The sequence below is a fragment of the Sapajus apella genome, unplaced genomic scaffold (genome assembly GCF_009761245.1).
Source record: "Sapajus apella isolate SASKATOON/1434 unplaced genomic scaffold, GSC_monkey_1.0 scaffold6, whole genome shotgun sequence".
Taxonomy (NCBI): Eukaryota; Metazoa; Chordata; class Mammalia; order Primates; family Cebidae; genus Sapajus; species Sapajus apella.
The window spans coordinates 63,154,662-63,174,776 of record NW_022436946.1 but is presented as its reverse complement, the minus strand read 5'-3'; the positions used below and the strand labels follow the sequence as shown (position 1 = coordinate 63,174,776).

Below are 20,115 nucleotides of genomic sequence, written 5' to 3'. Positions count from 1 at the left end.
GGGAGTGGGGCATAGGTTGAAAATCTGCCTATTTGGTACTATGCTGACTACCTGGGTGCAATATATCTGTGTAACAAACGTGCACATGTGCTCCTGTATCTAAAATAAAAGTTGAAATTAAAAAAAGAGAAATAATCAGTGTGGTTGGAGTGTAATGAAGGAAAGATGGGCCAGGTTAGGTAAGTTCATGTAGTTCTTGATAAGGGGCTAAGATTTTATCTTAGTTGTTATGGAAGACTTTAGAGGGTTTTAATATGAGGTCAACATGATGTGACTTATTATAAACATGAATTTTGGCTTTCCTATAAAGAATGGGTATATATGTAAATCAGTGAGAATGGAAACAGGGAGACCAGTAATGGTACTACACAAAGTGCTGGTCTGTAAAGAGATAAAGAGCTTTCTCAGAATACAAAACGATTCATTCTTTCTTTCATCAATAAAGCTTGCTATGAAAAAAATGTTAGCTGAGCTGGGTACAGTGGCTCATCAAACGTGTAATGCAAGTACTTTTGGAGAACAAAATGGGAAGATGCTTGAGGCCAGGAGTTCAAGACTAACCTGGGCAACATAGCAAGATCGCATCTCTACAAAAAATTAGAAAATAGCCAGGTGTGGTGGCACTTGCCTATATTTCTAGCCATTTGGGAGGCTGAGGGAGGATAATTCCTAGAGTTTAGGAGTTTAAGGTTGCAGTAAGCTATGATCATGCCACTGCACTCCAGCTTGGGTGACAGAATGAGATCCTGTTTTTTAAAAGCACAACAACCAAAAAAAGCCAGGCATTGTGGCTCACACCTAGAATTCTAGCATTTTAGGAAGCCGAGGCAGGAGGATCACCTGAGGCCAGAAGTTCAAGACCAGCCTGGCCAACATGGTGAAACCCCATCTCTACTAAAATGGTAGTGGTGTTTACTGTGTAATAGAAAACCAGGAGAGAAGTAGGCTTGAGGGGGAATCTCAAATGTTCTGTTTTGAACATGTAATGTTTGGAAAGCCTATTAGACATCTCAGTGGAGATGTTGGGCAGGTAGTCTTGAATTCCACAGAGAGGTTAGGGCTTCACATTTTTTAAAAAAGGTAATTTGTTCACATGTTTCAAACATCAAAAAGAATATCATAAAGTGCAAAGTCTTGTTTGTCTCTCATGTGTCTAGTTCCTACTTTACTCCCTTCCTTATTAATTTCTTATATATCCTTGAAAGTTTCTTTATTTAGATCTATGTGAAGGTATTGAAAAGATTTTTAAGTTTCTTCATGCCTGCACAAGCATATACAAATACACATCCTTGTTTTGACTCCATTTTACACAAAAGTAATATTTATATTTATTATAAGCTAAATTTTTGACTTCCCTTAAAATCCATTTGTTGAAATCCTAAACCCCTATATAATAGTATTAGTAGGGGCCATTCAGAGGTATCTTGGCCAGTTTGAGTTGTTATAACAGAATACCATACACTGGGTGGTTTAAACAACAAACGTTTATTTCTTACAAGTCCTCTGCTTGACTAGGTCCAGCCTTGGTTTTTCCTCTTAGTCCTTGTTGAATCCAGTTTGGACAAAATCAGTTTAGGGAAAATCCCTTATCCTTGGTATCTTCTATTGTATCTTCACATGGTAGGGAGAAAGATGTGTGTGTGTGTGTGTGTGTGTGTGTGTGTGTGTGTGTGTGTGTGAGAGAGAGAGAGAGAGAGAGAGAGAGAGAGAGACAGAGAGAGAGACAGAGAGAGAGGAGGAGGAGAGAGAGAGAGGTGCTTATCTGCAAACAGGATGAGTGCTTTCACTAGACACCGCATCTGCTGGAGCCTTCTTCTTGTACGTCTCTACCTGCAGAACTGTGAGAAAGAAATGTTTATTACTGAAGCAACCCAATTTGTGGTATTCTTATAGCAGCCCAAACTGACTAAGATAATACATATTTTTCTGTACCTTGCTGTTTTCTCTTAATAGCATACCTCAAGTTTTTTTTTTCTGTAATAGTGTATAGCTTCCTCATTTTTAAATTCAATAGCTACATAGTATTTGGTTATATGGATATACCATAATTTATTTAACTAGTTTGCTACTGATAAAAATAGAATAGTTGGCATAATTTCCAACTAGATGATTTCCAAAGTGTCTTTTAAATTCTAAGATTCATAGTACCCTCTTACAAATGACTATTTTCAGAACTATTCCTTCCTTTCACTTCCCCCAAGAAGGAGGTTAAAAAATTATTTATGACACTTGTTAAAGATTGTTAAGATGGGCTGGGGGCAGTGGCTCACATCTATAATTTCAGCACTTTGGGAGGCTGAGGCGGGTGGACCACTTGAGTTCAAGACCAGATTGGCCAACATGGTGAAACCTCATCTCTACTAAAAAATACAAAAATTTGCCAGGCATGGTGGTACACGCCTGTAGTCCCAGCTACTTGGGAGGCTGAGGCAGAATTGCTTGAACCTGGGAGTCGGAGGTTGCAGTGAGCTGAGATCATGCCACTTTACTTCAGTCTGGGAGACAAAGTGAGACTCTGTCTCAAAAAAAAAAAAATGGTAAGGCAGACTTTATTCAAGGGGGCCATGGAGATAGGTGTAGAGACCATGCCAATGGGGTCTTGTACTGAGGCGAAGAGATTTGACTCAACTCTGACTTCAACAAGGACAAATGGAGATTTATAACCAAGAAGCAGGGTTGAGGGGTATCAGTGATTGGAAAATTACTCAGAAAAAACATAAAGGATAAGAGATTTTTGGCTAAACTGACTTGATGGGATTATGGCTGGAGGCAGGCCTGTGTTATAAGATATGGAAGGTGGTCAGATACCAAAACGGACTGGTTGTTCCTTTCTATGTTTAGTGCTTCTTTCAGGAGCGCTTGTAAAGCAGGCCTGGTGATGATAAAATCTCTGAGTACTTGCTTGTTCGTAAAGGATTTTTTTTCTCCTTCACTTGTGAAGCTTAATTTGGCAGGATATGAAATTGTGGGTTGAAAATTCTTTTCTTTAAGGACGTTGAATATTGGCCCTCACTCCTTTCTAGCTTGTAGAGTTTCTGCCGAGATATCCGCTGTGAGTCTGATGGTCTTTCCTTTGTGGGTGACTCGACCTTTCTGGCTGCCCTTAGGATTTTTTCCTTCATTTCAACCCTGGTGAATCTGACAACTATATGCCTTGGGGTTGCTCTTCTTGAGGAATACCTTTGTGGTGTTCTCTGTATTTCCTGGATTTGAATGTTGGCCTGCCTTGTTAGGTTGTGGATGTTCTCTTGGATATCTTGAAGAGTTTTTTCCTACTTGGATCCTTTCTCCCTGTCACATTCAGGTACGCCAATCAAGTGTACATTAGGTCTTTTCACATAATTTCAAATTTCTTGGAGGCTCTGTTCATTTTTTTGTTCTTTTTTCTCTAATCTTGCCTTCCTGTTTTATTTCATTGATTTCATCTTCTATCTCTGATATCCTTGCTTCTGCCTGATCAATTCGGCTGTTGAAACTTGTGTATGCCTTGAGAAGTTCTCATGCTGTGTTTTTCAGCTCCATCAAGTCTTTTATGTTCTTCTCTAAGTTGGTTCTTCTAGTTAGCATTTTGTCTAACCTTTTTTCAAGGTTCTCAGTTTCTTTGCATTGGGTTAGAACATGGTCTTTTAACTCAGAGTTTATTATTACCCACCTTCCGAAGCCTGCTTCTGTCAATTTGTCAAATTCATTCTCTGTCTTTTTTGTTCCCTTGATGGTGAGGAGTTGTGATCCCTGGGAGGAGAAGGTGTGTTCTGGTCTTTGATGGTTTCATCCTTTTTGCGTTGTTTTTTTTCCATCTTCCAGGATTTATCTCCATTTTATCTTTGAAGTTGGTGATTTCGAGGAGTCTTTGTTGGAAATATATCTTTTTGGCCTGTAGAGGGTGTTGCTGGGCTCTCTAGAATTCAGTCAGGTTGCTGGGTGGGTGGTCCTTCCCTGGAGTTTGTTTGCAGGTGAGATGGGCCCCACTTTACCAATAGCGTCTCTCCTTCCCAGAGCTCAATCTGCCTGGTTGGGGTCAAACTGGTCTATTTGCTACCAAGCGCTCTAGCGAGGGCTTCAGTTTGAGTTCTGCAGGGGTGGGGCCTGCCGGGCTTATGGCCTGTTTCGCTGCTTTTAACTCTGCCTTTTTCTTTGGGAATGTCTGTCCCGCTTGCCTTAGTCCAAACTGCTGCCCAGGTACCTGTGATGACAATTTTCCGCGCCCCTGCAGGAGCCACAGCTCAGATTTGCATTGACAACCCACTGTGCCCCTCAGTCTGGCGCGGCTCTTGTGGACCATGGGTTGCAGGAGGGATGAGGTAAGCACTGGATCCGAATGGGAGCACTGAGGCTGTGAAGTCCTCCAACACTCTGAGCTGGCTGCACGTTCCAGGTGGGGACGTGCCCCACCCTGTCTTGGTTTACCCCCCACCCCCCCAGCGGCTCTCCCTCTGTGGCTCCTTCCCTAGGCTATTTTCAGTGGGCTATTTTCAGCGACCTATCAGTCCCACCAAAACGAACCTGGCACCTCCTTTGGAATTGTGAAGTCCTCTAGCGCTCTGCATCTCATTCGCTGGGAGCTGCATTCTGTTGTTGCCTTCTCTTGGCCATCTTCATGATTCATTTTTCACATTGAATCTTGAATCTTTCAGAGATGAAATAAAATTCTAAGAGGGAAATGCCATAGAGTTGGGTTGTATAATGCTTTCATAGTGTACATTGCCGCACAGGCATTTTCTTGAGACTGGCAGGTGACTTAATGTCCACACGGCCATTCTGTGACCAGCTTATCCTTTCGTAGAAGCCTTATTGTTGTTGTTTTTTTTTCCAGTGGCAACACTCTGGAGCTCTTAACTGCCTTACCTGTGCCCACTAGGCAAGCTGTGGATTTGGCTCTAACATCCCCTTGACCAACTTAGCCAATGGGTTTATAGTTTCTGTCTGGCTCAGTCAGACATCTGAGGCCTCTCTTACCTAAATGCCCAAGGAGAAATGAAGAGGATAGAACCAAATACCTGTGATTCTGAAAGCTTGCAGCAGTAATAACCAGCTACTGCAACTGCTATCAATTTAAAAACTGTAGCTCTTCACCAGGTGAGATGGCTCAAGCCTGTAATCCCAGCACTTTCAGAGACCGAGGCAGGCAGATGGCTTGAGCCAGGAGTTTGAGACCAGATTAGGCAACATGACAAAACCTGGTTTCTGGCCGGGCGCGGTGGCTCAAGCCTGTAATCCCAGCACTTTGGGAGGCCGAGGCGGGTGGATCACGAGGTCAAGAGATCAAGACCATCCTGGTCAACAAGGTGAAACCCCGTCTCTACTAAAAGTACCAAAAATTAGCTGGGCATGGTGGCGCGTGCCTGTAATCCCAGCTACTCAGGAGGCTGAGGCAGGAGAATTGCCTGAACCCAGGAGGCGGAGGTTGCGGTGAGCCGAGATCGCGCCATTGCACTCCAGCCTGGGTAAAAAGAGCGAAACCCCGTTTCAAAAAAAAAAAAAAAAAAAAAAAAAAACCTGGTTTCTACAAAAAATCCAAAAATTGGCCGAGTATGCTGGCTCACCCTTGTGGTCCCAGCTACTCAGGAGGCTGAGGCTGGAGAATCACTTGAGCCTGGGAAGTGGAGGTTGCAATGAGCCCGGATCAAACCACTGTACTCCAGCCTGAGTGACAGAGTGAGACACTTTCTTAAACAATCACCACTACCACAACAACAACAATAATGACAAAACCAAACACTGTATAACTATTGCCATTATCTCATTGGCACCACAAACCCAAAAGTCAAGTTCTCCCTTAGAGTACAAACTAATACTTGTTACTCCAAGGTCAAATGCTCTCTTATAGCACAAGCTAAACCTGGATTCAAAAGCCAATAATATCAGGGAGCTCAATCCACAAAGAGCATAGTCCAACCTGAGAGAAACTTACAATGCTGAGGATTCTGGGAGGAAGACAGGGGACCTCAAAAGGGGTTAACAGTGTCTTTCCTGAATTTCACAAGGGGTCTTGGGATTTGCCAGCTGTCTTATTAAGACCCCTTTTTATGGCTACCAGGACTATCGAAAGACAAAACTGTAACAAACTCAAATATCTTTATTGGTTTTTATCTGTAATTCTAGAATTGGGCAATATTTTATTCCGTAAAATAAGATGAGAGTTCTGATGAGCTAAACAGAAGAGGCTGGTTTTATAGGTAGAAAAAAATTGAAGAAAGCAGAAACAGAAAAGAAGAAGTGATTGGTCATTTCAAAGTTACTTTTCTTGTATGGTTAAAGCAAAAGGGACTTTCTTATCATGCTGCCTAAAACAGGCCTGCCTGGGGGTTTGGCTATTATCTCTCTCTTGATGTGTTGGAAAGTCATGTAAAACTCTTAGTAGCTTGGTGGCATGAAACTTCAGCATAAGTAACCCCATTTTGGTTTGGTTTGTTGGGTGTAGTGTAGGAGCTTATTCCAAACCAATGGCCTCCTATAAAATTTATTTAACAGCACTTTACTTGTATTATATCATTTTATCCCTTCAATAACCACTGAGGAGATAGAATAATTTATACAAAGCCGCATACTAATAATTTATACAAGGCCACATAGTGATGGAGAAGATTTTCAACCAAGATTTTTCTGATTATAGAGCTTGTGCTTTTCATCACTGCAGCATTTTTTCCCAACTTTGCTTGCTCATAAGGTACATGTTATGCAGATTTCTAGGTCGCTTTCTTAGACATTCTGGGTTAGTGGATCTGGTACAAAGCCCTGAAATCTTAATTTTTATTAAAATCCATAGTTTAGTCTACTGAGCAGATGAATTTAGGAGATCTTGCTCTATACCATACTCTCTAATATTAGGTAATGAAAATAAGCTTTTCTCCTTCCTAAATTTCCATTGTTTACCTATTCTAAAGAAGTGAAACCAAATCAGAACATGCCATCTTACATGTAATGAGAGACAAAAGCTTTTATCTAGCAGATAGTTATAACTCTCCATTCCTTCCACATATAAACAGGATCAAGATTCAAGATCTTTTAAAAACAGCTATCATCTTCCCTTTCTCCTGCCTTTCCCAGCCAAGATTCTTGGAACAGGCACCTGCCTTGTGGTCTCCAATTCTTTACTTCTCTTGCATTTCTCAACCCACTGTATTTTGGCTTCTGCTTTATGTAATCATAGTAACTGTGCTCTTCACCAATAACTTCCTGTTTGGATTCATATTCATTCTTACCTTACTTGACTTTCCTAGAATGTCTTAATTTCATTAAACTTTATCTGAAAATTGCTTAATCATTTTATCAGGAATTGTCATTTCTTCCTAGAAAGAAGTTGTCAATTATATCAAATAAAAAGCTCTGTCCCAGGCCAGGTTTGGAGTAATTCTTCTTTTGCAGTGGCAGATGATTTTGAAAAGTGAGGGATAACATATGCAGTACAAAATAAGTGATGAGATGAAAGCTAAAATGAACATCTGGAAGAAAAGAGCATGGCCAGATGGAATAAGTCTAGAAAGAAGAATGAACAGAGCCATAGATGGTAAACTGTCTCACTAGAATCTTCCAGCTCCATGAAAAGGGCTGTGACTTGATGTTTATAAATATGTGGAAGGAATGAGAAGTCTATAATAATCTACTCTTGGCACAATATACACCATTGGGAAGTTACAACTAAACAATTATCTTAATATCACTTTATTTTACCCAGGTATTTCAGGAAAAAATTTTAAAAGATTGACACTTTTACAGTGTAACCCAAAAAGTATCTGAGACAGGTCTCAATCAATTTAGATGTTTATTTTGCCAAGGATAAGGACAATGCCTGGGAGAAAAAACATGAGAGAAATAGTCTGTGGTCTGTGCTTTTCTCCAGAGGTGATTTTGAGGGCTTCAATATTTAAAACAATAAAGCAGGCTGGTGGTAAAAAGGGAAGGTATGATCACATTACTGAATCCACCTGTTGCAAGAGAAAAGGAGCAAGTAGGGGAATAGTCAAGTTTTCATCTCATGCTCAAGCACTTTACATAAGATAAAGTGAACATGGAATAGCTACCTGTGGAGATTTTTATGAAACCTTTTATCTACCTTTTTAAAAAACCTCTTATTTGCTTAAGCTATTTGCTTAAGGAAAGGCAGCTTCTTGCATGACTCAGCTTTCAGATCAGTTTTTTCCTTTTGGCACAGAAAATTGAGATCCCAAGTTTTTATTTTCCTTTTACATTTCTTTCTCTTCTTCTTTTTAAAACTCTTTCAGAGGCAGTATTTTAGAAGAAAATGAGTCTCTGGTCTTGGGTTTTGTCTGATCTCTTGTGGCTAGGACAGTTTATTCCCAGACAAATAGGTCCCACATTATTAGGAAAGCTCATTTTTAGCAGGTTATGAATTTTTTTGTCCTATGAAGAAAAAATAGGGGCAGGAAGAAAGACAACTATAAACAAAGAAAAAAATGAAGAACAATCCTGGAAAACTGATATAAGCCATATTACTCTGAAGTTCATACATCAAAAAGCAGGCACAAAAGTGGTTTATGTATAAAAATAGTTTGCCATTATTTTCTTCTCAAGTTTAAATTGTACAGCTTCAGTTCACAAGGCTTTAAGAAAAGTACAGCTTTGGCCGGGCGCGGTGGCTCAAGCCTGTAATCCCAGCACTTTGGGAGGCCGAGGCGGGTGGATCACGAGGTCAAGAGATCGAGACCATCCTGGTCAACATGGTGAAACCCCGTCTCTACTAAAAATACAAAAAATTAGCTGGGCATGGTGGCGTGTGCCTGTAATCCCAGTGACTCAGGAGGCTGAGGCGGGAGAATTGCCTGAACCCAGGAGGCGGAGGTTGCAGTGAGCCGAGATTGCGCCATTGCACTCCAGCCTGGGTAACAAGAGCGAAACTCCGTCTCAAAAAAAAGAAAAGTACAGCTTTAGTTTTAGTAATTTCAGATCAGGAAAAATTAGGAAAAAAAAGGAAAAATAAAAAAGAAAAAGAATAAAAAACATTATTTTGGAATCTCAGAGCCAGGAAAAACTTTAGAATTTGGTCTGAATTCTAGATAATAATAAAAATTGAAAACAACTACTCAAGATTAGAATCTAATAAGTTGTGCTATAGTTTATTTTGAATCATGATTTTTCCCTGTCCAATCCCTATGTTAAGAAAAAATTACAGTAGAACCAATTTGTTGCAGTATAAGTTTTACACTTGATCTTAGCCAAAAGTCCAAGAAGCGATGCAGTATAAGTTTTAGTTTTATTACACTTGGCCTGATTATTTGCATAAAGTGTAGCAAGAGTAATTATTTGTCACATAGGCTCTTTTAAAATTGGCTTTGGGGCCGGGCGCGGTGGCTCAAGCCTGTAATCCCAGCACTTTGGGAGGCCAAGGCGGGTGGATCACGAGGTCAACAGATCGAGACCATCCTGGTCAACATGGTGAAACCCCGTCTCTACTAAAAATATAAAAACTTAGCTGGGCATGGTGGCGCGTGCCTGTAATCCCAGCTACTCAGGAGGTTGAGGCAGGAGAATTGCCTGAACCCAGGAGGCGGAGGTTGCGGTGAGCCGAGATCGCGCCATTGCACTCCAGCCTGGGTAACAAGAGCGAAACTCCGTCTCAAAAAAAAAAAAAAAAAAAAAAAAAAAAAAAAAAATTGGCTTTGTTGGAACTTTGTAGCAATCTCAGATTAGATTTTTTAAAGCTTTGAGCCCAGCCACAGATTTATTTGTGTCTGAAAATACCTGTATGAGTTGGGTAAAATTTTTTCTCTCAAAGTCCCAAGATAACTCAAGGTCTGACAGGTGCTTGGGCCTGTCAGAAAGTGACATTCTTTACTTACCACAGGCCAGGAACTCTATATAGGGACTGTGTAGACAAAGTATGAAGCCAGGTTTCCCAAGGGTATTTTATTGGCTCTCTAAATCAACTTTGACTCCTTAAAACAGTCTGTTTATATTTGAAAACAGTCCATTGCAGTCAAAGCCTTGGTAAAATAACCAGTCTCCAATTGTGTCCTGTTACACAAGCAAACAGATTCTTATTGCACTTATGCAAACAACTGTATTGCCATAACTTAAGAATAATCACAAATGGCTTCCAAATTTTAAAGAAATCAGGTAGAGAGAAAAATATGCTCCAGATTCTTCTCACATGAGTATATTTTACCCAATTTCTAAAAGCTGTAAATAGCTCAAAAGAAAAAAAGTTTTGTTTTGAATTTAGAAGACAAAAAAGAATCAGCAACATTTTAAGCAAAAAAAAAAAATATATATATATATATAAAAATATAATTTTGGTCTTTTATTAATTTAGTCCATGCTATTCTTGTTTGGCCCAATATTGGGCCAGCAGTTCTTATGAATATATTAGCTTTCCATGAGAGTCCTAAAAATTGTTTTTGTTTTGTCCTTTTCTATTTCAATGGCACAATTTTCCAAGTATCAGAGATCTTCGTTTATGAGTACCTATTGGAGTCCCATGGCTGATTATAAACTTCTTTTTGAAAAGGATTGAAACAAGACAACAATTGTCTGTGAATTCCAAAATTTTAGGACAGTCACAGTTAAAGACACAATTGACAAGGAAATCTGGTCATCTCTGTGGCACACAGCAATTTAACAGAACAATTATAATTATTTCTGTTAATATATACTGAGACATATCAGGATTATACATATTTTATATAATTTTGTAACACATACTAATAAAATATTTAAATGAATATAGCTCAAAGAAAGCTAAATGTCATTTTATATTGACAACGCTTCTTGCATAATTATAATATATCAAACAAGCCAAATATATCTCTTTTGGACACTGGAGGATCTAATATTTAAAAGGGCTAATCAGGTTAAAAACTTAATTTAGAATTTGGTTTTGAAAAGTTTGTCAAATGTCAAAGGTTTAAAACACTCGATAATACAAAATAAAATTCACATTAGTACAATGATACTTCAGGTTATAATTTAGTTAGCCAAAACGAAAACTCGAATATTTAACAAAAGGGCAAAAACCTTTATTCTTTGGAGAGGAGACTTAATTTTCTAAATAATCTTGATTAAGACAGCATGAAGCCAATTAAATCTGCCTCTGAAATCTCATAAACAAATCTATAAAATTGGGAGCATCTTGATCATAAGATTTAATTTTAATAAGCCTTTTATTTTTTAATTTTAGTTTTTTGTTTTTTGTTTTTTTTTTAGATAGGGTCTCTGTTGCCCAGATTGGAGTACAGTGGCATGGTCATAGCTCACTGCAGCCTCGTCCTCACAGGCTAAAGTGATTCCCCCTACCTCAGCCTCCTGAGTAGCTGGGACTACAGGCATATGCCACCACACCCAGATGAATTTTTTTGGTATTTTTTTTAGAAATGAAGTTTTGTCCTGTTTTCTAGGCTGGTCTTGAACTCCTGGGCTCAAGTGATCCTCCCACCTTGGCTGCCTTACCAAAGTGCTGGGATTACAGAGGTGAGCCACTGTGCCCAGCCATAAACCTTTTAATAAGCTTTTATAATAATAAAAATGGATTAATATTTCAAGAAACAGTTTTTAAGCTGACACAGGAGCCCAGATACTGGTCTTGTATCAGTGTGCCTTTGATATTAATACTTAATTTACAGATAGACCCTGAACTAATTTATCTCTCACAATTGAACCTTACAATTTCCTGTGCCCACCTCTTCCCTGATAGTACCTGGGCCTAGAGGGTTCAACTAATTTTAATTTCTGGCCCTGTGTCTCATGAATACAGTTTATTTTGACTGTCAACTTTTCCTGGGTCTGAAGATGAGGTTTAAGTACTGTCAATATTTAAGATTTAGCAGAACTTGCTGTCTTTTTTAGATCCAAGAGTCAAAGCCCTGTAACTTATCACCATAAAGACTTTAAAAGTTACATATATGTAATAACCTTACTTTTAAAAATTTTAATTTCAATTTTCATAAACAAACCAAAACATAATCACAATTACACAGGAATTATTTTGATAAAACATAAAATCTGTTTCTTAAGTTAGTTACCAAAAGGCAAAAAAAGTCCTTCTGAAGTATGATTGGTTTTCCCTATGAGGAGTTCATTTAGATAACTTGGAAGTCAAAACCAATAAAGATAGTACTTGAATTAGTTAGACATAGGAAGAATGTGCTCTGGGTCAAAAGTGAAAATTTTCAGTTGTATTTAATAGTTGAAAACTAAAGCACAGAATGTTATATTGGAAGAAAACATTTTCTTTAGACATTTCATATAAGACATTTTTAGCATCAGGCCACAATAGTAGTTAGAATCTGAGGAAAAAAGTTACAACAGCTAGTGAAAATGTTGAAGGAAAGAGGTATTACTTCAGGCCTTCTCAAAGGGGACAAAAAGCTGAGAACAGTGAGACACAATAAAAGTTGAACTTTCAGTTAAAAACAAAATTAGGGCCAGGCACAGTTGCTCATGCTTGTAATCACAGCACTTTGGGAGGCTGAGTTGGGTGGATCACTTGAGTACAGGAGTTCAAGACCAGCCTGGGCAAAATGGTGAATGCCCTTTCCACTATAAACACAGAAAATTAGCTGAGCATGGTGGCACATGCCTGTGGTCGCAGCTATCAAGGAGGCTGAGGTGAGAGAATCACATAAGCCTGGGAGGTCAAGGTTGTTGTGAGCTGAGATCGTGCCACTGCACTCCACCTGGGCAACAGAGTGAGACCCTGTCTCAAAAAAGAAAAACAAGTACAAAATTAAAATCTCTTCTAATTTTATTAAGAGTAAATCAATATCTTCAGAAAATTTTGTTGTTCTAAACAATTCTTAGTGTAATAGTATATTTTTAATATCCAAGTCCAAACTCTAGAAAGGCTATTATAAATAATTCATATAAATTTATTTATGTAAATTTATATAACTATTATAAATAATTTCCTTTTAATTATAGGCAACTTTGTTAAGTCTTCTTTTATCATACTTTAAGTTTTGGGGTACATGTGCTGAACATGCAGGTTTGTTACATAGGTATACATGTGCCATAGTGGCTTGTTGCACCCCTCAACCCATCATCTATATTAGGTATTTCTCCTAATGCTATCCCTCCTCTAGCGCCTCACCCACTGACTGGCCCCAGTATATGATGTTCCCCTCCCTATGACCATGTTCTCTCATTGTTCAACTCCCACTTATGAGTGAGAACATGTGGTGTCTGGTTTTCTGTTCTTGTGTTAGTTTGCTGAGAATGATGGTTTCCAGCTTCATCCATGTCCCTGCAAAGGACATGAACTCATCTTTTTTTATGGCTGCATAGTATTCCATGGTGTATATGTGCCACATTTTCTTTATCCAATCTATCATTGATTAGCATTTAGGTTGGTTCCAAGTCTTTGCTATTATGAACAGTGCTACAATAAACATACATGTTTCTTTTATTGATTTTTTTTGAAAGTTTTTTTTTTGTGTGTGTCTCCATATCCTTCAGTTCTGCTCTGATCTTAGTTATTTGTGATCTGAGTCTGTTAAGATTTTTGCTCTTTTATGTTTGCTGAGGAATATTTTACTTCCATTATGTGGTCAATTTTAGAATATGTGCGATGTGCTGAGAAGAATGTATTTTCTGTTGATTTGGGGTGGAGAGTTCTGTAGATGTCTATTAGTGTCTGGTCCACTTGGTCCAGAGCTGAGTTCAAGTCCTGAATATCCTTGTTAATTTTCTGTCTTGTTAATCTAATATTGACAGTGGGGTGTTAATGTCTTCCACGACTATTATGTGGAAGTCTGAGTCTCTCTGTAAGCTCATTAAGAACTTGCTTTATGTATCTGGGTGCTTCTGTATTGGGGGCATATATATTTAGGGCACTTAGCTCTTCTTGTTGTATTGATCTCTTTGCCATTAGTGCCCTTCTTTGTCTCTTTTGAATTTTGTTGGTTTAAAGTCTGTTTTACCAGAGACTAGAATTGCAACTTCTGGTTTTTTTTTTTTTTTTTGCTTTCCATTTGCTTGGTAAATTTTCCTCCATCCCTTTATTTTGAGCCTAGGTGTGTCTTTGCACATGAGATGGGTCTCCTGAATACAGCACACCAATGGGTCTTGACTCTTTATCTAATTTGCCAGTCTGTGTCTTTTAATTGGGGCATTTAGCCCATTTACATTTAAGGTTAATATTGTTATGTGTGAAATTTACCCTGTTATTATGATGCTAACTGGTTATTTTGTTTGTTAGTTGATTTAGTTTCTTCATAGTGTTGATGGTCTTTACAACTTGGTATGTTTTTGCAGAGTCTGGTACCAGTTGTTCCTTTCCATATTTAGTGCTTCCTTCAGGAGCTTTTGTAATGCAGGCCTGGTGGTGACAAAATCTCCCAGAATCTGCTTGTCTGTAAAGGATTTTATTTCTCCTTCACTTACGAAGCTTAGTTTGGCTGGATATAATTTCCGGGTTAAAATTTTTTTGCTTTAAGAATGTTGAATATAGGCCTTCACTCTCTTTTTACAAACCTTATTGCAACTTATACAAGCCATTTACATGCTTGGACTTGCCTATTTTATCCTAAACATCCCTCTTTTCTAAATAACCTGTCATTTTATTTTAGGGCAAAAAGTTACCATGCAAGAGTTTTTTAAATATGATTTTTTATCTTTCCTTAGCAAAGAAATATTTTTATATTTTTAACTTTCCTTACATCATTCTTATTTACTAGTTCCTTTTGCCTATTTTCATAAATAAGCTTTAAATAAAGTTTGAATTAGATAAAAATAATTTTTCCTTTAATAAGAACACTTTTTAAAGAAAATGCTTTTCTATAATATAATTTTAAAATTTGAAATAATGCAGATATTTAATGAATGTCTGTTGTTTAAGTCAATATAACTTTAGATTTGAAATCATATGGCAAGTTTATTTGCAACAATTTATTCCATTTATCTAATTAATTAAATAATAGTTAGATTACTTATGAGGATTGTGATAGTTATCATTTGAAGTTATTTCCCTATTAGCCATTTTAATAGCTGTTGAATATCAGGTGTTTACCTAAATAAAAACTTTAAGATTAAGTGAATTTCTTTTGTCAGAAACTCAGGATTTAGCTGTTTCTATTGGATCATCAATATTACGTTTTTTATTTATAAAAACATTACATGAAGGTAATTATCTCTTGGCCTGCAAGTTTTATAACCCTCTTGGTAAATTCTGACACTGATAATGTCTAGCAGAGATAAATATTAGACTGCTTGACCAATAAATCTAAACAATAACCTATGTTGACTATTCTGAAGCCATTTCTAATTTTATTTTGCCAATAGTTTCATGCCAGCTTATTTATTTATATATTTTTTGAGACAGAGTCTCATTCTGCAGTGGTGTGATTTTGGCTCACTGCAACCTCCGCCTGCTGGGTTACAGTGATTCTCCTGCCTCAGTCTCATGAGTAGCTGGGACTACAGGCACGTGCCACCATGCCTGGCTAGTTTTTGTAGTTTTAGTATGGATAGACAAGATTTCGCCATGGTGGCCAGGCTGGTCTCAAACTCCTGACCTGAGGTGATCTGCCACCTCAGCCTCCCAAAGTACTGGGATTGCAGGCATGAACCACTGCTCCTGGCCCAAACCAGCTTATTTATTAAGAATTTACTTAAGTTACATGAAATTGAAAAATAATTTGTGTTTAAAGTTTCCATTTTTCTGACACAGAGTTGATTTTTGTGTTTTTTTAATGCCAATTAATCAGAACTCTTTTACATAGTTTTGGCAGTGAAACATTATATATGTGACACATAAATTCAAATACATATTAGACATGCAGATAGAAATCTTATAGCTTTATAGGACTTTCTTTTTTTCCTAATTTAGACTTCTAATTTTTTGATAACCTCTTTTATTACCCTAGGCAATTGTCAGCTAGATAGCCCAAAGTTTAAATACTAGTAAGTCCTTAGTAAACATCACAGCAAAATTTACATCTCAGGATACAGAGAGAGAGAAAGAGAAAGAGAGAGAGTCTGGTGTGCCAGTGGAGATTAAAAATGGATGCTAAATCAATCATAAAATTATAGAAATCTACCATACTATTGCATAAGAAGACCAACTGTATTTAATGGATAGATTTAAATTTAGCCTTTAGCCTCTACTTTTTAGCTGCATCTCTGAGCCTTGGGCAGAGATCATGCTGAATCCTGGTTACCGAAAAAGATAGAGATAACATGGAATTAGGTCATGTAATGATTTTGTAGTGTACTTTGTTACAAAGACTTTTTTTTTGAGACGGAATTTCACTCTTGTTACCCAGGCTGCAGTGCAATGGCGCGATCTTGGCTCATGGCAACCACTGCCTCCTGGGTTCAAGCAATTCTCCTGACTCATCCTCCCGAGTAGGTGGGACTACAGGTGCCCGCCACCATGCCCAGCTAATTTTTGTATTTTTTTTTTGGGACAGAGTCTCACTCTTGTTACCCAGGTTGGAGTGCAATGGCGCGATCTCGGCTCACCGCAACCTCCATCCCCTGGGTTCAGGCAATTCTCCTGCCTCAGCCTCCTGAGTAGCTGGGATTACAGGCATGTGCCACCATGCCCAGCTAATTTTTTGTATTTTTAGTAGAGACGGGGTTTTACCATGTTGACCAGGATAGTCTCGATCTCTTGACCTCGTGATCCACCCGCCTCGGCCTCCCAAAGTGCTGGGATTACAGGCTTGAGCCACCGCGCCCGACCTGTATTTTTATTTTTAAATTTATTTTACTTTAGGTGCACCCATCACCTGAGCAGTGTACAGTGTACCCAATGTATAGTCTTTTATCCCTCACCCCCTCCTACCTTTCCTCTTGAGTCTCCCAAGTCCACTATGCCATTTTTATGCCTTTGCATCCTCATAGCTTAGCTTTCACTTACAAGTGAGAACATAGGGTTTTCCCTTCATGAATGACTTCATTTAGAATAATGGTCTCCAACTTCATCCAGGTTGCTGTGAATGCCATCATTTCATTCTTTTTTATGGCTGAGTAGTATTCCATGGCATATATATATAAAACCATGTTTTCGGCCGGGTGTGGTGGCTCAAGCCTGTAATCCCAGCACTTTGGGAGGCCGAGGCGGGTGGATCACGAGGTCAAGAGATCGAGACCATCCTGGTCAACATGGTGAAACCTCGTCTCTACTAAAAATACAAAAAAAAACCACATTAGCTGGGTATGGTGGTGCGTGCCTGTAATCCCAGCTACTCAGGAGGCTGAGGCGGGAGAATTGCCTGAACCCAGGAGGCGGAGGTTGCGGTGAGCCGAGATCGCGCCGTTGCACGCCAGCCTGGGTAACATGAGTGAAACTCCGTCTCAAAAAACAAACAAACAAAAAAAACCCCATGTTTTCTTTACAGACTTGTTGCTTGATGGGCATTTGGTTTCATGTTTTTACAATTGTGAATTGTGCTGCTATAAAAAAGTGTGTGCAAGTGTTTTTTTATATAGTGACTTATTTCCCTCTAGGTAGGTACCCAGTAGTCGAACAAATAATAGATCTACTTTTAGTTTTTTAAGGAGTTGTCATACTTTTTTCCTAGTGGTTGTACTAGTTTCCATTCTGACCAGCAATGTAAAAGTTTTCCCTTTTCACCACATACATCCCAATCTATTATTTTTTTGATTTTTTGATTATGGCCATTCTTGCAGGAGTAAGGGGTGGTATTGCATTGTGGTTTTGATTTGTATTTCCCTGATAATTAGTGATGTTGAGCATTTTTCCATATGCTGTTTGGCCATTTGTATATCTTCTTTGGGAATTGTCTTGAATCTCAGCACTTTGAGAGGCTCAGGTGGGTGGATTGCTTGAGCCCAGGAGTTTGAGTCAGGCTGGGCAGCATAGTGAAACACTGTCTCTACAATTGAGGCATTGCTCTCCATAATTTTGAACTTTCCTTCAGATTTGACCAAGTCAGGTATAGTTAATCAAATCCAATGGGAAAAAGTTCAAAACAACAAACAGGAACAAAAAAATAAAGAAAAAAGTTAAACAAAACAAACAATTGCACAATTTATACAATTACTGGGTTTTCTAATGGTAGAAGAAATTAAGGCCAGCTGTTTGTTAATTGAAATTTTAGTCAATGAGGAGAAATCCCATGACAAAACTCAAATTCAGCTACTTACCTAGGAATGGGGCTTAGGCTCAAGATTACTCTCTACCATCCTAGAAGTAAGAAAAAACTAAAATGTGTGTTCCCTGTTAGAAATCAGCTGAAACTCCAAAAGGGAGTTGCCTTCTTTCCCTCTTTGTGGAAGCAAAAACACTCACCTGCCTTGTTGGAAGTGAGTAAAACTCCAGAAAAGGAATTGTATGGCAAAATGAACCTTAGACCTCAACCAAATTTTGGGAGATCAGGGTTTCTCTGGAGGGGGGTTTCCTGGACTTTAGCAAATTGTCCTATTGATTTGAACAATAATAATAGCTCAGGCTGGTACCAAGTACTGATATGAGATTTTTCAAAAGTCAGGGACACCTCCACTCATAATCCCTTTGTGGTTACCAGTTTGTAAACCAAGAAGTATCTAAGCCAAGTCTTAATCAATTTAGAAGTTTATTTTGCTGAAATTAATTAAGAACAATGCCAGGAGAAAGAACATGGAATGACAGAAACAGTGTGATCTGTGCCGTTCTCCAAGGGTGATTGTGAGGGCTTCAAAGGGGAAAAGCAGGCTGCAGGGCAATTAATATTGTACAATGAAAAATGCATAGTTATTTTATTCAGTAAAAATGGGAAAATAGGCATGGAAAAGGCAAATGACTTGTCTAAGTTTATCTAAGAAATCTGTGGTGAAGTTAAGTCTTACCATACCTATGGAATTGTTTCTCAAAGAACCTACTGTTCTCTGCTATCTTGACAAGACCTCACTGTATTTTTGTGAAATTTATCATGTGTTTCATTCATTTATTTAGAACTGTGGCCTTAATAGCCGTACATTAGTAAAGCTATGATATTCCTATACAAAAAACAGAAAATTCCCAGAGCAGAATAACTTCTATTCCGGTAAGAAGATTTTCCTTTGAAAGTTGATCTCTAATGCTTCTGATGCCTTGAACAAAATTTTCTGAGTATGACAAATGCTCCAAGTAGGACAGTGTCAAACAGCTGAAAATGGACATCCCCTCAACCCTCAGGAACACACTCTGACTTTTAACAAGAGAAGGAAATCACCAATGACGAGACATTAGCATGACCAAGGCTGATCTCACAAATAATTTGTCAACTATTGACAAGTTCTGTCACAAAGCATTTATAGAGTCTCTTCAGGCTGGTGCTGATGTTTTTATGATTAGGCAAAGAGTTTGGTGTTTTTTCTTCTGCCAGCCTGGTGACTGATAAAGTTATTGTGATCATAAAGTATAATGATGATGAATAGTATGCCTGGGAGTCTTATGCTGGCGATTCCTTTACTGTACATGCTGACCATGTTGAGCTCATTGGTAGTGGTACCAAAGTGATCCTCCACCTTAAAGAAGACCAGACAGATTTCTTACAAGAGAGGTGGGTCAAAGAAATAGTAAAGAAGCACTTAAAGTTCATAGGCTATCATATTACTTTTTATTTGGAAAAGGAATAAGAGAAAGTCACTGACGATTGAAGCTGAGGAAGATAAAGGTGAGAAAGAAGATAAAGATGATGAAGAAAAGCCCAAGATTGAAGATATGGGTTCAAATGAAGAGCATGACACTGGTATGGATAAGAAAAAAAGAAAAGCAAGGCTTGGTGAAGTGGCTCATGCCTGAAATCCCAGCACTTTGGGAGGCTGAGGCAGGTGGATCGTTTGAGGTCAGGAGTTCAAGACCAGCCTGGCCAACATGGTGAAACCCCATCTCTACTAAAAATATAAAAGTTAGCTGGACATGGTGGCCCACACTTGTAGTCCCAGATCCTCAGGTGGCTGAGGCAGGAGAATCATTTGAACCTGGGAGGTGGAGGTTGTAGTGAGCCAAGAGGGTGCCACTGCACTCCAGCCTGGGCAATAGAGTGAGACTAAAAAAAAAAAAAATTCTGCGAAAGATTAGCAAACTTGGAAAATTTCTAATTAACATAGGGCAATTAAAAGAACTTCTTAGGTGATGAAAGTAAGACATGTTTTTGGTTAAGGGATTAAAAAAAGGTAGTTTTTGTCCCAAAGTAGAATGACTGGCTGTTCCAAAACTAGAAAGAGAAAAGGTTG

The 20,115-nt window shown here is 38.5% G+C and overlaps 1 pseudogene; it reads left to right on the top strand.

Moving 5' to 3' along the window:
- Positions 1 to 4,188: 4,188 nt before the first annotated feature.
- Positions 4,189 to 19,694, top strand: LOC116549116 (annotated as a pseudogene).
- Positions 19,695 to 20,115: the final 421 nt, after the last annotated feature.